At 39.7% G+C, this 17772-nt stretch overlaps 1 non-coding gene across 1 annotated transcript; it reads right to left on the minus strand.

Moving 5' to 3' along the window:
• Positions 1 to 2564: 2564 nt before the first annotated feature.
• LOC118968041 (U6 spliceosomal RNA) lies at positions 2565 to 2669 on the minus strand. The gene has a single exon (XR_005055418.1). It is a non-coding gene; the product is annotated as a U6 spliceosomal RNA (small nuclear RNA).
• Between the last annotated feature and the right edge of the window lie 15103 nt (positions 2670 to 17772).

Here is a 17772-nt window from a genome sequence, read left to right on the forward strand (position 1 = left end):
TTATGTATAAAAGGGGGAATTTGACACAGAGACACATGCACAGGGAGGGCACCAGGGACTGGGCTGATGCCGCCACATGCCAAGGAACTACCAGAACTGGGACAGGGGCCTGGAACACCTCCGCCCCTGGCGCCTTCAGAGGGAAGCCCTTCATCCTGGACTCACAGTTTCCAGAGCTGTGAAATGATACATTCTATTGTTTAAGCCACTTACTTTGTGGTCCTTTGTTACAGTGGCCCTGGCAAACTAACAGAAGAGATAAAACCACTTCCCACCAGAGCTAAGAATGCCAGCTCACAGTCTCCCGGCATATGGGGTGGGGACATGTGGCCTGGGTTCTGCTGAAGGACACACTTGCACTGCTAGAGACACAGTGAGGGAGGATGGCACCAGGTTGTGATGGCAGACACTACATGCAGCAGAGGCAATTACAGCAGAAGCTGCAGCCTCCGCAACCAGCTGGGAATTGCAGAGCTGGCAGCCAGGTCTAGGCCTAAGAACAATGGCAATGGTGTCTCTGCAGGACAAGCTCTGCAGGCTGATTTGGGGCATCCTCTGAGCTGCTAGCCCTTCTGGATATTCCTGTTACCCAGTACTTTCTCATACATTTCCTTTCTACTTCAGCTAACCAGAGTAGATTTCTGTCACTTGCCTAAAACACTTCCTGACACAGAGTAGGTCCCTAGTATTTGTCCACATTGAATAAACCCTGAAATGGCATAAGTAATATCATAACTCACACAATTTTCTAAAATTCAATTTAATATGCATATATTTTGTGAATATCAAAATAACAATTACTGATCTTTAACCAACAAAGACCATGTACCCTAGCCAATCTCCTTACGTGTTACCTCAACATAATAACACATTGCAGTAGGCTTTCCCAACTTTCACAGATGGAGAAACCCACGTTTGGACACTTGTCAAGGTATGGAGGTAGCAGATGGCAATACAAGATTTGAATCCAGGCATTCTGAGGATAGTATTTGCGAATGGAGCACTCTAGAACAATATGAAAAGAAATCTTTTTAAATGATACGGTAAAGAAAAAATCCAAAGGTTCTGATTCTTAACTAGTTAGAGAACAATGGTTCAAGTTTGCCTTGATGTCTATTTATATGGAAAAAGTTACATGCACCTTTCCCGGAAGAAAAAAATCAACTAGGATCCCTCTGCCTTTCTGGTAATGCCACAAAGGAAACGGATGTGAATAGCTAAATAAAAAGGGCATTCAGACAACAGCAAAACTGGGGAATTAATTTATATGAAAAATCATGTTCTGTCAGCTTGATTTATTAAACCAAACTCATTTTTTACAATATTAGCCATTATAACTTCTGAAATATTTTGTAAAGCTTCTGTTTGGCAAATGAGAACAGTTGGGAAAATAAATATGTGCAGTGAAAAGAACTAAAATATCTTGTTCAAAAAAGAAATCATGATAACTGTGAAAACCAAAGTATCAGAACAAATGTCTATTCTCAAGTTTGTCAGGGACATCACCATCAGAACCACAGCATCATTTTTGGAAAAATGTTGAGGAGCAGCCCAAGATGTTGGTAATGGTAACAAATTTTCTATAGAAGCTTCTAAAGTGAAGATCAGCCAGGTTAGCTGGACCCTGCCTTCCCAATCTCAGGTAGAATCCTCTCAGGATTTACTGTTGAAACTAGGTACTTCCCTGTATGTTCCTCCAGAAGCATATCAAATTCATCACCTTCCACACTGAGCCTGAAATTAAACCCTCGGAGCTCTTTCTGGCCTGTCATGGATGGGGCACATTATTTCTCTGGATCTTGCTTTTTCACAAAGTCTGGGGGCCACCTGCTTTATACTTCCTGACCTCTGATGGCTGTCAGTGGAGGCTGGGGTTGTGCCTGAAGTCCCTGTAAGTTCCAACAGACCTGGCTAAGCCACTATTTAGCCCTCCTTGCTTCCTAGCTCAGAAATATCATGAGGGACTTGAGTATTCTGAAGCTCACCCAGGCAAAGGCTTAGAGTTCAAGGTTCAAATGTGGCTCAGGAAATCCACTTGACTGAATCTATTAAAGCTAAACATATGTTTACTTAATGACCTAGAGATGCAACTGCAAAGTACTGCATCCAAGAAAGACGTGTGCATATCTCCTCCGGAAGACATGTGCTCATAATGGGCAAAAGCTGGACACATGCAAATGCACACCAATAGTACAATGGATAAGCTACGGCATATTCATGTGTTAATACACAGCAATAAAAGTCATTTTTATATTCAACAATATGGATAGATATAACACTGAGTGAAAAGAGGCTACACACCAAAAGTGCATACTGTATGATTCCATTTATATGAAATTCAGTAACAAAAACACAAATCTGTGGTGAAGGTGCTCAGAATAAGGGTTCCTTCTAGAAGAAAGGGTGGGTATTGACTGGGAGGGGACATAAAGGAACCTTCTGGAATGCTGTAAATGTCCTATATTTTTGTCCTAATCATGATTATATGGGCATATATGTAGGGAAAAATTCAAATGATTTGTATATTTATGTATGTATATTATATTACATCAAAAAAAATTTTTTTTAATATGGAATGCTTCACGAATGCATGTCATCCTTATGCAGGGGCCATGCTAATCTTCTCTGTATCATTCCAATTTTAGTATATGTACTGCTGAAATGAGCATAACTATTGCATCAAAATTTTAAGGCAGACTTTTGAGACTGCAAATTTCAGTTGTAAAATGACTAGGAATAAAGAACCAAAGAAAACAAGATCCCAGATTCAAAAAGACATATGCACCCCTATGTTTATCACAGCACTATTAACAATAGCCAAGAAATGGGAGCAACCTAAGTGTCCTTCAGTAGATGAATGGATAAAGAAGATGCAGTACATATACAAATCCTACCATTTGCAACAACATGGATGGAGCTAGAGGGTATTATGCTCACTGAAATAAGCCAGACAGAGAAAGACAAGTACCAAATGATTTTACTCATCTGTGGAGTATAACAACATAGCAAAATTGAAGAAGCAAAACAGCAGCAGACTCACAGACTCCAAGAAGGTCCTATAGGTTACTAAAGGGAAGGAGGGTGGGAGGGTGGGTGGGGAGGGAGGGAGAAGTTGATTAAGGGGCATTATGATTAACACACATAACATAAAGGGGCATGGGGAAGGAAGTATAGCACAGAGAAGACACGTGGTGACTCTATAGCATCTTACTATGCTGATGGACAGTGAGCTCAATGGGGTATATGGAGGGAGACTTGATGGTATGGGTAAATGTAATAGCCGCAATGTTGCACATGTGAAACCTTCATAAGATTATATATCAATGATACCTTAATAAAAAATGATTAAGAATAAAGGAGATTTCAATTTGAGGTGCTCAGCTTGGAGCCCACAGGTCTCAGTGCTCAGCATTCAAGATAGCCCAGAATTCAGATACTAGAACTGAAATATATACAAGTGAATGATGATAAGCACTCCTCTCTGTGAAGCAGTTTCTGGAGGGCATGCTCTAGACAAAGCATTTTACAAATACAACCTCATTTAATACTTACAACAACTATATAAGGTAGATGTTGTTGTTATCCCCATTTTACAGAATAATCACATCTTGCTCAAGGTTGTGCTGCAGTAAGTGGCAATGTCAAAACATTAAAGTAGTCATAGAGGGACAGAATGGTATCAAGAGGGGAAATAAATCGGTATTCCAGGTCTTATGCTCTGGGCCTTTACATTTCTTGGTAAGAGATTAATCAGAGCTTCAGAAACAGAAACTCCTCTCCCTGAAATAAGCCAGATGGGGAAAGACAAATATCATAAGATTTCACCTATATGTGAAGTAGAAAAAAAACAAAAACAAAAAAACAAACACAGCAAAATAGGCTCATAGACCCTTAAAAGTGACTGGTGGTGTCTGTTGGGGAGGGGTTGGGATGGGTGGGTGAAATAGGTGAAGTGGATAATGAAGCACAAAATCTCAATCATAGTATTATATTAGTCACAGGGATGAAAGCACAGCACAGAGAATATAGTCAATAGTTCTGTAACATCTTTCTGTGTTGATAGATAATAACTACACTAGTTGGGGTGAGCATTTAATAATGTAGGTAAGTGTCGAAACACTATGTTGTATGCTTGAAATCAATATAATATTGTATACCAACTATACTTCAATTAAATAAAAACAGAGTTCCTTAGAGAAATGGCTGATTCAAGGGCTTGGAGCAGGAAAATACACAATGATCCTAGCATCTTGCAGTGTTAGAGTAGGGAAGTGCTGAAACTCAAACTCCCAATGGTGAGAACTGGAACAAATTGAGCCGCTAGTAAATAAGTTAATATTGGATTAAAACTAAGAATAAAGTAAATATCCGTAAGTCTGTTCTGATATAGATAGTCATTAAATAAACAAATAAATAAATAACTGAGAAGGGAAAAATCTTCCTTACTGAAGAGTTCCAAATAATATGTGTAAAATACTCTCCAGGAGGTGAAATCTAATACCTTTCCACTTGAGTGTGGTCTTATTTCCCAAAAACAGTATGGAAAGGGAAAAATAGTAACTTTATAGTGGAAAAAGCTAGAAGACACCACCTTAACCAAGTGATCAAGGTTAACCCCATCTGCAGTAGGTCATATTGACAACATATATTCCCTTTTGCAATGAAATACTTCATTGCTGTGTTCATTCTTCTCCAAATTCCTAGCTCCAGTCCAATCATGAGAACACATCAGACACACTGAAATTGTGGTGCCCTCTACAATATGCCATGAATTCTCTTAAAAACTCTCAAGGTCATGAAAACCAAGAAAAATATGAGAAACTGTCATGGACCAGTGAGAGAAAGGGAGACATAATGTGTAAATGTAGAGTAGTATCCTGGATTTGATCCTGAAACAGAAAAACTGAAGAAATCTCAATAAGGTCTATAGTTAGTAGTGTTATACTAGTATTAAGTTCTTGGTTTGACAAATGTACTGTTGTTATGATAACATTAAGGGAAGTTTGGTGAAGGGCATACAGGAATTCGCTCTACAATCTTTGCTGCAAATCTAAGATACTTCAAAAAGTAGAAAATTAAGTCCTGTTAAAAAAATAAAGATAATTGACCAAATTGGTAGGTGAAAATGTTATCTCATGATTATGTTTGTATTTCTTTTGTTCATGGTTGGATAGTTTGTGTTTTTCCTGCATTCATTGATTGTAAGAATATATTCTTTGATATGGTACATTAAAAAAAAAAGAAAGAAACTCTCCTTCCCTAGGCAATCAATCAGTACTTTGAAATGAAGAAAGCTCTGAGGGAACAAAATCAAGTCCAGAGACCTAGTGGCTTCTGCCTTTGTCAGCCGGCACCCTTCCTCCCCTCTTCTGGAACAAGGATGAACAGTGGCCCAAGAGGGCCCATTAGAGTCACCTCCTTGGGCACAAGAAGTTCCAGTGCTGACACATGCAAGAGGAAGGAGCCAAAGCCAAGTCCCTGAGCAAGACGTGGAAGCCCTGTGACAAGGCCAGAGGGCACCTGCTCCCTGCCTTTCCCATATTTCTTGTGCCCTCTGTGAACTGTCCCAGTATCTTTTCAGTAAATCTCATGTTAGTAATAGTCAGGTCTCTTGATTACAGTAGAAGGAACCCGAGTTACACCCGCTTAAGTGAAAAGATGCATTTTTTGGAAAGATCTGAGGTGTCTTACAAACATCAGTGATGGAGACAGCCCCCAGAATGGAGCCAGGGCCTGGAGCCCATAGGGTCCCTGTGGATCTCCCTGCATCTCACCCTATTTTTCCCTGTGCATATGCTTTCCTCTTCCCAGTTATTACAGATCAGCCTCCACTACTTCTCCATCCTTATGGTGGGATATGGCCACCCTGCTCCCTGGATTTGTATGTTCCAGTTCATGCACCCAGCATGAAGCTCATCTCTAGCTCTTACACCCAAAAGCAAAATTTCAAGGAAAACATAGATTGGTCAGCTTGGATGAAATGCCCCTAACCAAAAAAATGTGTGGCAGGGAGTCAGGATCTTATAAAATCATGGCAACTTCTACCACACTCATGGGGATGGATGGGGGAAGAAGATGGTGAATAACAATGTGATGGGCATCCACCACATGGCCTAACTTAATCAGTCCATTGACCATGGAGAAAACATCAACTTTGGAGTTAAAGGGCTCCAACACTTATCAGCTTTGTGATGCTGGGCAAGCCTCTGTTTCCTCATCTGCAAATTGAGGATGATAATGCCTATTTCATGATGTCATCAAGAGGATAAAGCAAGAAAGAATATGTAAAGCATCTAGTATACCTCCTGACACCTAAATGAGGAATAGTTCTGATCTTTTGCTGAAATCAAAACAGTCACAGTGCCTTACCTATACCAAATTGTTTGGCTGAAGTGGAGCTTTTCCTATGCACTGCAGCCTGCTAACTTACGGCATTTCACAGAGGCATCTCATGCTTTCAAAAACATTTTTCAAAAAAATACATGTAATTTACCTTAGTGCTTGCTGCAAAAAAGTAAGAGCTAGAGACATAAAAAAGATAGCAGAGTAGGAAGGCAAGATGGAAATCTCCTCCTTTCCAACACACCAAGGAAGCAACTACCACAAACACAACCAAATCTGAAAATGACCTGGACTGCAGAACAGATCACCTACACCTGGGGAAGAAGAGAAGACCACACAGAAAAGGGTGAAGTGGCAGAGCCATGATCAATTGGGACCTAAGCCCTTCCTCCATCCCAACCCACACACAGGAGGAAGAGGAACAGAGCAGGGAGGTTACAGGCATTGAGGAACTCTGCACACCTGGCCCTGGAGATTTTCTCTGGGAGCATGAGTCCACATTACATTGAGTTCCAGTGCTTAGCAAGGCTGGACACCAGGCACAGTTGGAGCACTCTGGGAGACTGAGATTCCAGCCGCTTGTGGAGGACATGCACACTCCACCAGTCCTGCCGATACCCAAAGCAGAGATGGCAGTTCAAAAGACTTGACAGCAGTGTGAGGGGTACCAAAGGGGTGAGGATTGGACAGAGCTCTCTCCACAGGAGAAAGTGCAGGTAGACATACCTCCCAAGCCCTTCCTTGGCCCAACAGGTCGGGCACTCTCAGGAGTGCCAGACACTCCATCTTCCCTACTGGCAATCAACCCTGAGGAACTTCCCTGCACATTGCCAGCCCACCAGCCCACTCAGCCCAACAGCTTCAATCGTTGTTGCCTGGCAAGCAAAGGAAGACTTTCTCGGTTTTCTTGGCCCTGTCTCAGCCCAACTCAGAAGGCACCTGCAAGAGCCAGCTCTGAGTGCTCCTTCTCCACCTCCATAGATGGCCAAACCCAGTGCTACACAACTCGCTTGTGCAGGGTGCGCTACCACCACACAACTCATGCCGCCCTGCCCTAGAGCCATGTAACGGCCCCACACCCTGTTAACCCTGTGCGCCATCATCACTACAGGGCAGAGGGTGGCCCTGCCTGAAATGATCCCATCAGAAGCCATTGCTCTGGACATATAGGGCCAGCTGAGGCAAACTACCAACCTCACTGGACTGAGACCACTGCCGGCAGACAGAAAGGCAGCCTCACCATTGCCCACCAACAGCAACTGGGGCTCCACTGCAAAGGAGAACCAGGCACTGGACAATAGGGAGTCTTGAGCTTCTGGGCACCACAGAATGCCTTCTACATAAACCATTATTCTCTAAACTAGGAAGCAGAGCAGAACAGAGCCATCTAATACAAAGGAAGAAACATAGAAACCCTGACAAAATGAGGAGGCAGAGGAATATATTCCAAACAAAACTACAGGATAAGACACCAGAAAGAAGGCTGAATTAAAAAGTGATTACCAAAATTCTTGATAAATATTTCAAAGTAAAAGCCTTAAGTATGCTCATGGGTCTGAAGAGAAGTATTGAAGATATAAGGGAGGAGTTCAACAAAGAGATACAAGAGCTGAAGGAGAGCTACTCAGAGGTGAAGAATACAATAACTAAAATGAAACATACAATGGAGAGAATGAAAAATTTATTGCTGCAAGTGGAGGACACAATGAATGACATGGCAATTAGAAACAGAAACACCACAAAGCTGAGGGACAGAGAGAGAAAATAATTTCTAGGAATGAAAGAAAGATGCAAACCAATCCAAACAAAATAATATTTGCATAAGAATGGAAGGAGAAGAGAGAGACAAGGAGATACAAAGTCCCCTTGAGGAAAAACTTGTTGAAAATTTCCCTAATCTTGGGAAGGAAATAGACACTTGGGTCATGAAAGCACAGAGAGCCCCTAACAGAACCCCAAGAAGACAACACCAAGACATAGAATAATTAAAATGACAAATATTAAGTATAAGGAGTTAGTATCAAAAGCAGCCAGAGAGAGAAAAAAGATAACTTATAAGGGAAACCCAATCAGGCCATCAGTAGACTTTTCAGCAGAAACTTTACAAACCAGAAGGGAATGGCATGAAATATTTAATGTTTTGAAACAAAAGGACTTTCTACCAAGAAATCCTCTACCCTACAAGATTATCACTCAAATTTGAAACAGAAATTTAAAAATTCTCACATAAATGAATATTCAGGAAATCTATAACCACTAAACCTGCATTACAAGATATGTTAAAGTGACTAGTGTAGAAGGAAATGTTACTAAGGTTTAATAGTTTTCACTAGTGAAAATAAAATCACAGTAAAGGTATTAGGTCAATTAATTACCAAGCAAATATGAAATTAAAACAAAAGTAGTAAAACCAACTATACATAAAATCAGTCAAGGGATACACAGTAAGTGCAGATTATGACATCTAATATATAAAGTGTGGAAGAGGAATAAGAAGAAAAAAGAAGTAGTTTTAATAAAGAGGAATTTAATCACAGTAGTAAAAAAAAGCTATAAAATAGCAAAAGAAGAGTATAAAAGAGGAAGAAAGCAACAGAAAGGAAATATAAAAACAACCAGAAAACAAATAATAAAATGGCAATAAGTACATACATACGAATAGATACCTTAAATGTAAAGGGACAGAATGCACCGATCAAAAGACATAGAGTGGCAGAATGGATAAAGAAACCAATCTATATGCTGCCTACAAGAGACTCATTTCAAACCCAAAGACATACAAAGACTTAAAGTAAAGGAACAGAAAAGATATTTCATGCAAATTATAGGAAGAAAATAGCAGTACTTACATCAGATAAGATAGACTTCAAACAAAGAAAGCAACAAAAACAAAGAAGAACATTATATAATGATAAATGGGTCAGTCCAACAAGAAGACATAACAATTATAAATATCCAAGCACCCAACAAAGGACAACCTAAATATATAAAACAAATACTAACAAAATTAAAAGGGGAAATAGATCACAACACCTTCATTTTAGAAGACTAACACATCATTCACATCAATAGATAGATCAACCAGACAGAAAACAAATAAGGAAACAGAGACACTGAACAATACATTAGATCAAATGGACTTAACAGATATCTACAGAACACTTCACCCAAAAGCAGCAGCATGTACATGACATTTTTCTCAGATGTACATGGAACATTCTCCAGAATAAATCACATACTAGGACACAAGAAGATCCTCAATTAGAAAAGATTGAAATTATATCAAGCAGAGATTAAAGATAGCAGCATGAGAGGTGAGACAGACAGTTCCTCCTAAAACTGCATATAATATGAGAATATAATTAATATAACTAATCCTGAAATAGAAACAGGAAAGAGGACTGTGCCAGACTGCATACACCTCGAGAAAAGAGCAGACCTCACAGAACAGAGTAATGTACCAAAGCTATGGCCCAGTGGGACCCAAGCCCTTCCCCCATCCCAGCTCACTGGTGGGAGGAAGAGAAACAGAGCTGGCAGGGAGTGGAGGCCTGGGACTGCTGAATACCTAACTCCAGAGATCTGCTCTGGGAGCAGAAACCTATATTTCATGGTGCATGCATGGTACTCTCATGATTGGAAAGCTAAGACAGGCAGAATTCCTGGAGAGACTGAGATTCTAACCACTTGTGGAAAGCAGGGATCCATATCTGGCTGCTCTGGGAATAATGAAAGGCGGGCAGTCTGAGAGACTTCCTAACAGCAAGAGGGCTGCTAAAGGAGCAAGGATTGCACAGAGCTTACTGCTCAGGAGAAAGGACAGGTAGACAAAATTGTCCGGATACACTCTGCCAAGCAGGTTGGGAGCTATCACGGTCTACAGGCACTCCAGCTCCCTGGCTGGCTACACAGATCCAAGGACCCTCTCTGTGATATGCACCCTACTGCGCCTGCCTCCCTGCCAGCCCCACCTGGCTCACAATCAGGCAGACCCTACCTTGGTGTTAGGCCAGCCAGAGGAAAGACCTGTCTACAGCAACTAAAAATGCAAAGCATAGGGGCTTATACCTGTGTGCTTGGCCCACTGCTTCAGGCAGTGGAGGCAGGCATAGCAGCCAGGAAGCAGGAAACAGCTCTTTCCTCCCTCAGGCACCAATACCACTGCTGTGTGAACATCCAACATTCCTTCAGGGTCTGAGAAGCTCCAGAGATAATAGCTTCTGGACATTAGAGGATGCCATATACAAATATGAAGTACCAAAGGTACCTGGTTCAAAGTAAAATTAGTAATACAACTCCTGAGAAAGATTTAAATGACATCCACCTCATGAAGCTTGCAGAAAGGGAGTTCAAAATAAAAATCATTAAGATGCACATGGAGGTATGAAAAGATATTCAAGAACTCAGGAATGAATTCTGGTCAGAGATCCAATCATTGAAGAACACAACAGAGGGTATTAAAAGCAGATTAGATATGGTGGAGGAGATGATAAATGAAATAGAAACTAGAGAAGAGGAACACCAAGAAGGTGAGGTATAGAGAGAAAAAAGTATCTCTAAGAATGAAAGGATATTGAGAGAATTATGTGACCAATCCAAATGGAATAATATTTTCATTTTAGGGGTACCAGAAGAATAAGAAGAGAGAGAAAAAGGGATAAAAAGTGTCTTTGAAGAGGTAATTGCTGAAAACTTCCCCAATCTGGGGAAGGAGATAGTCTTTCAGGCTATGGAGATGCACATATCTCCCAACACAAGGGACCCAAGGAAGACTACAGCAAGACATATAGTAATTAAATGGCAAATACCAAGGATAAGGACAGACTACTAAAAGAAGCCAGAGAGACAAATAAGATCACATACAAAGGAAAGCCCATCAGTCTATCATCAGACTTCTCAGCAGAAGCTTTATAGGCGAAAAGGGAGTGGCATGATGTATTTAATGCAATGAAGAAGAAGGGCCTCGAACCAAGATTAATTTATCCAGCAAGATAATCATTTCAAATTTGAAGGAGAGATTAAACAATTTACAGATAAGCAAAAGCTGAGAGAATTTACCTCCCACAAACCATCTCCACGGTGTGTTTTGAAGGGACTGCTATAGATGGAAGTGTTCCTAAGGTTTAATAGCTGTCACCAGAGGTAATAAAACCACAACTACTTACTAAGCAAATATAAAATTAAATTAACTATCCCCAAACTCAATCAAGGGATAGACAAAGAATACAGAACATGATACCTAATATATAAAGAATGGAAGAGGAAGAAAAAGGAGGAGAGAAAAAAAAAACCTTTAGATTGTGTTTGTAATAGTATATTAAGTGGGTAAAGTTAGACACTTAGATAGTAAGGAAGCTAACTTTGAACCTTTGGTAACCACGAACCTAAAGCCTGCAATGGCAATAAGTACATACCTTTCGATAATCACCCTAAATGCAAATGGACTGAATGCACCAATAAAAAGACATAGAGTCACTGAATGGACAAAAAACAAGACCAATCTATATGCTGCCTACAAGGGACTCACTTTAAACCCAAAGACATACACAGACTAAAAGTGAAGGGATGGAAAAACATATGTGATGCAATTAATAGGGAGAAGAAAGCAGAAGTTGTAGTACTTGTATCAGAATAAAATAGACTTCAAAACAAAGAAAGTCACAAGCGACAGAGGACATTGCATAATGATAAAAGGGTCAATCTAACAAGAGATATAACCATTATAAATATCTATGCACCCAACACAGGAGCACCTACATATGTGAAACTAATACTAACAGAATTAAAAAGGGAAATACAATGCAATGCATTCATTCTGGGAGACTTCAACACTCAAATCACTCTGAAGACAGATCAAACAGACAGAAAATCAGTAAGGAAACAGAGGCACTGAATGACACATTAGAACAGATGGACCTAACAGACTTCTACAGAACTCTACACCCAAAAGTGGCAGAATACACATTCTTCTCAAGCGCACATGGAACATTTTCAAGAATAGATCGTATACTAAGTCAGAAAAAGAGCCTCAGTAAATTCAAAACGATTGAAATTGTACCAACCAGTTTCTCAGACCTCAAAGGTATGAAACTAGAAATAAATTATGGAAAGAAAATGAAAAATCCCACAAACACATGGAGGTTTCACAACATGCTCCTAAATAATCAATAGACCAATGACCAAATAAAAACACAGATCAACCAATATATGCAGACAAATGACAACAATAATTCAACACCACAAATTATTTGGGATGCAGCAAAGGCCATTCTAACAGGAAAACATATTGCAATACAGGCGAACCTCAGGAAAGAAGAACAATCCCATATAAGCAGTTTAAACTCACAATTAATGAAACTAGAAAATGAAGAACAAATGAGGGCCAAAGTCAGCAGAAGGAGGGACATAATAAAGATTTGAGCAGAAATAAATAAAATGGAGAAGAATAAAACAATAGAAAGATAAATGAAAGCAAGAGCTGTTTCTTCAAGAAAATAAACAAAATAGATAAACACCTAACCAGACTTATGAAGAAAAAAGAGTCTACTCACATAAACAGAATCAGAAATGAGAAAGGAAAAATCACTATGGACCCCACAGAAATACAAAGAATTATTAGAGAATACTATGAAAAATTATATGCAAACAAACTGGATAACCTAGAAGAAATGGACAGCTTTCTAGAAAAATACAATCTTCAAAGACTGACCCAGAAAGAAACAAAAAATCTGAAAAGACCAATTACCAGGAATGAAATTGAACTGGTAACCAAACACCTACCTAAGAACAAAACCCCTTAACCAGATGGGTTCACCACTGAATTTTATCAAACATTTATTGAAAACCTAATACCCATTTTCCTTAAAGTTTTACTAAGAGTGGAAGAAGAGGAAGTACTTCCAAACTCATTCTATGAGGCCACCATCACTCTAAAACCAAAACCACACAAAGACAACACAAAAAAAGAAAATTACACACCACTATCCCTGATGAACATAGATGACAACTACTCAACAAAATATTAGCAAACTGAATTCAAAAATACATAAAAAATATCATCCATCATGATCAAGTGAGATTTATTCCAGGCATGCAAGGATGGTACATTCAAAAATCCATCAACATCATCCACCACATCAACAAAAAGAAGGACAAAAACCACACGATCATCTCCATAGATACTGAAAAAACATTTAACAAAATTCAACATTCATTCATGATAAAAACACTCAACAAAATGGGTGTAGAGGGCAAGTATCTCAACATAATAAAGGCCATATATGACAAACCTACAGCCAACATTATACTTCACAGTGAGAAGCTGAAAGATTTTCCTTTAAGATTGGGAACAAGACAATGAGGCCCACTATACCCAATTCTATTCAATGTATTACTGGAGGTCCTAGCCAGGGCAATCAGAAAACACAAAGAAATAAAATCCATGTAGATTGGCAAGGAAGAAGTTAAACTGTCCCTGTTTGTGGATGACATGATATCGTACCTAAAAAACCCTAAAGAATCCACTCCAAAACTATGAGCTGTAATATCTGAATTCAGCAAAGTTTTGGGATATAAAATTAATATGCAGAAATCTGTGGCATTTCTATATACTAACAATGAACTAGCAGAGAGAGAAATCAGGAAAACAATTCCATTCACAGTTGCATCAAAAAGAATAAAATACCTACTAATAAACCTAATGAAGGAAGTGAAAGTCCTATACTCTGAAAACTATAAGACACTCACAAGAGAAATTAAACAAGATACCAATCAATGGAAAGACATACTGTCCTTGTGGATAGAAAGAATTTATATTGTCAAAATGGTCATCTTTCCTAAAGCAATCTATGGATTCAATGCAATTCCTATTAAAATAAAAACAGCATTCTTCAAGAACTAGAGAAAATTCTTCTAAAATTCATATGGAAGTACAAAAGACCCCAAATAGACAAAGAAATCCTGAGAAGAAAGAATAAAGCTGGGGGCATTATGCTCCCCAACTTCAAGCTCTACTACAAAGCCAATAATCAAGACAATTTGGTACTGTACAAGAACAGACCCATAGACCAATAGAACAGACTTAGAGAGCCCTGATATAAACCCAAGCATTCATGGTCAATTAATATATGATAAAGGAGCCATAGACATACATTGGGGAAATAACAGCCTCCTCAACAGCTGGTGTTGGCAAACTGGACAGCTACATGCAAGAGAATGAAACTGGATTTTTGTTTAACCCCATACACAAAAGTAAACTCGAAATGCATCAAATACCAGAATGTAAGTCATGAAACCATAAAACTTGAAGAGAACACAGGCAAACATCTCCTGAATATAAGCATGAGCAACTTCTTCTTGAATGCAGCTGCTTGAGCAAGGGAAACAGCAAAAATGAACCCATGGGAGTACATCAAACTAAAAAGTTTTTGTATGGCAAAGGACACCATCAACAGAACAAAAAGACATCCTACCGTATGGAAGAATATATTTGTAAGTGATATATCTGGCAAAGGGTTAACATCCAAAATATATAAAGAATTTACACACCTCAACACCCAAAAAGCAAATAACATGATTAACAAAAGGGCACAGGATATTAAGAGACAGTTCTCCAAAAAGAAATTCAGATAGGCAACAGACACATGAAAAGATGCTCAACATCACTAAACATCATTAGAAAGCAAATTAAAACCACAATGAGATATCACCTCACACCAGTAAGAATGGCCAGCTTTGAAAAGACTAAGAACAACAAATGCTGGTGAAGATGCAGAGAAAGGGGAACCCTCCTACACTGCTGGTGGGAATGTAAGCTAGTTCAACCATTGTAGAAAGCAATATGAAGATTCCTCAAAAATTAAAATAGAAATACCATTTTACCCGGGAATCCCACTCCTTGGAATTTACCCAAAGAATACAACTAAAAGTCAAAAAGACATATGCACCCCTATGTATATCACAGCACTTTTTACAATAGCCATGAAATGGAAGCAACCTAAGTGGCCATCAGTAGATGAATGGATAAAGAATATGTGGTATGAGGTGGAGCCAAGATGGCAGCATGAGTAGAGCAGCAGAAATCTCCTCCCAAAACCACATATATTTTTGAAAATACAACAAAGATAACTCTCCCTAAAAGAGAGAGACCAGAAGACACAGGACAACATCCAGACCACATTCACACCTGCGAGAACCTAGCACTGCACAAAGGGGGTAAGATACAAGCTGCAGCCCAGTGGGACCCAAGCACCCCACATCCCAGCTCTGGGCGGGAGGAGAGGAGTCAGAGCAGGGAGGGAGAGGGAGCCCAGAACTGCTAAATAGCCAGCCCTAGCCATCCACATCAGAGCAGAGACACACAGTGCATGGGGTGCTGGAAACTAGGGAAACAGGACAGTAAGACCTGTGGGCAGGTCCCTGCAGCTGGTGCCGCAGGGACAAAGAAAAGCGAGTGATTTTTGGAAGTCTAAAAGGGACAGGGACCCCACGGCCAGATGGAATCATCCTGGGACACTTAGTCCAGTAGCAGGGAACCATGGGCACCCTAAACCCCTGGATAGGAGGGCAGCTCAGAGGCCCCTCACGGAGATAGACAGCCTCCCGACCATTCCCCCTCCAACGAGGCTCCACCATACCATAGCAAAAGCCTGAGGCAGGCCACCCCCACAGAAACAGTGGAGATAAACTCCATAGAGGCCGGGCAAGAATCAGAAACCCCATCTGCATGCAGCTGCCCAGCACAAGCCACTAGAGGTCACTGTTCTCCCAAGAGAGGAAGGCCACAAACCAAGAAGAAGGGAAGTTCTTCCTGCTATCACTTGTGCCACCTCTGCAAACTATCTCTATTGCCATGAAAAGGAAAAATTTGAGGCAAAGATTACAGAGACAAAACCTGAGAAGGAGACAGACCTAACCAGTCTTCCTGAAAAATAATTCAAAATAAAAATCCTAAACATGCTGACAGAGATGCAGAGAAATATACAAGAGCTAAGGGATGAAATCCGGAGGGAGATTACAGACATCTGCAGGGAGATTACAGAAGTAAAACAAACTCTGGAAGGATTTATAAGCAGAATGGATAAGATGCAAGAGGCCATTGATGGAATAGAAAACAGAGAACAGGAACCCATAAAAGTTGACACAGAGAGAGATAAAAGGATCTCCAGGAATGAAACAATATTAAGAGAACTGTATGATGAAACCAAAAGGAACAATATCCATACTACAGGGGTACCAGAAAAAGAAGAGAGAGAAAAAGGGATAGAAAGTGTCTTTGAAGAAATAATTGCTGAAAACTTCCCCAAACTGGGGGAGGAAATAATCGAACAGACCATGGAAAAACACAGAACTCCCAACAGAAAGGACACAAGGAGGACAATACCAAGACACATAATAATTAAAATGGCAAAGATCAAGGACAAGGACAGAGTTTTGAAGGCAGCTAAAGAGAAAAAGATCACCTAAAAAGGATAACCCATCAGGCTATCATCAGACTTCTCAACAGAAAACTTACAGGCCAGAAGAGAATGGCATGATATATTTAATGCAAAGAAACAGAAGGGTCTTGAACCAAGGATACTATATCCAGCACGATTATCATTTAAATATGAAGGAGGGATTAAACAATTCCTAGACAAGCAAAAGTTGAGGGAATTTTCCTCCCACAAACCATCTCTACAGGGTATTCTAGAGGGACTATTCTAGAAGGAAGCACTCCTAAGACTAAACAGATGTCAACAGAGAAAATAAAATCCCAGCAAAGAAAGCAGACCAACCAAATACTAACTAAAGGCAAAAAATAAAATCAACTACCTACTAAAAGCAGTTAAGGGAAACATGAAAGAGCACAGAATAAAACAACCAACATATAAAGAATGGAGGACGAGGAATAAGAAGGGAGAGAAAAAAAGAATCTCCAGACAGTGTATATAACAGCTCAATAAGCGAGCTAAGTTAGGCAGTAAGAAATTAAAGAAGCTAACCATGAACATTTGGTAACCACGTATCTAAAGCCTGCAATGGCAATAAGTACATATCTTTCAATAGTCACCCTAAGTGTAAATGGACTGAATGCACCAATCAAAAGACACAGAATAATAGAATGGGTAAAAAAGCAAGACCCATCTATTTGCTACTTACAAGAAACTCACCTCAAACCCGAAGACATGCACAGACTAAAAGCCAAGGGATGGAAAAACATATTTCAGGTAAACAACAGAGAGAAGAAAGCAGGGTTTGCAGTACTAGTATCAGACAAAATAGACTTCAAAACAAAGAAAGTAACAAGAGATAAAGTAGGACATTACATAATGATAAAGGGCTCAGTCCAACAAGAGGATATAACCATTCTAAATATATATGCACCCAACACAGGAGCACCAACATACCTGAAATGAATACTAACAGAACTAAAGGAGGAAATAGAATGCA

This window comes from Manis javanica, chromosome 9 (assembly GCF_040802235.1).
Source record: "Manis javanica isolate MJ-LG chromosome 9, MJ_LKY, whole genome shotgun sequence".
Lineage (NCBI taxonomy): Eukaryota > Metazoa > Chordata > Mammalia > Pholidota > Manidae > Manis > Manis javanica.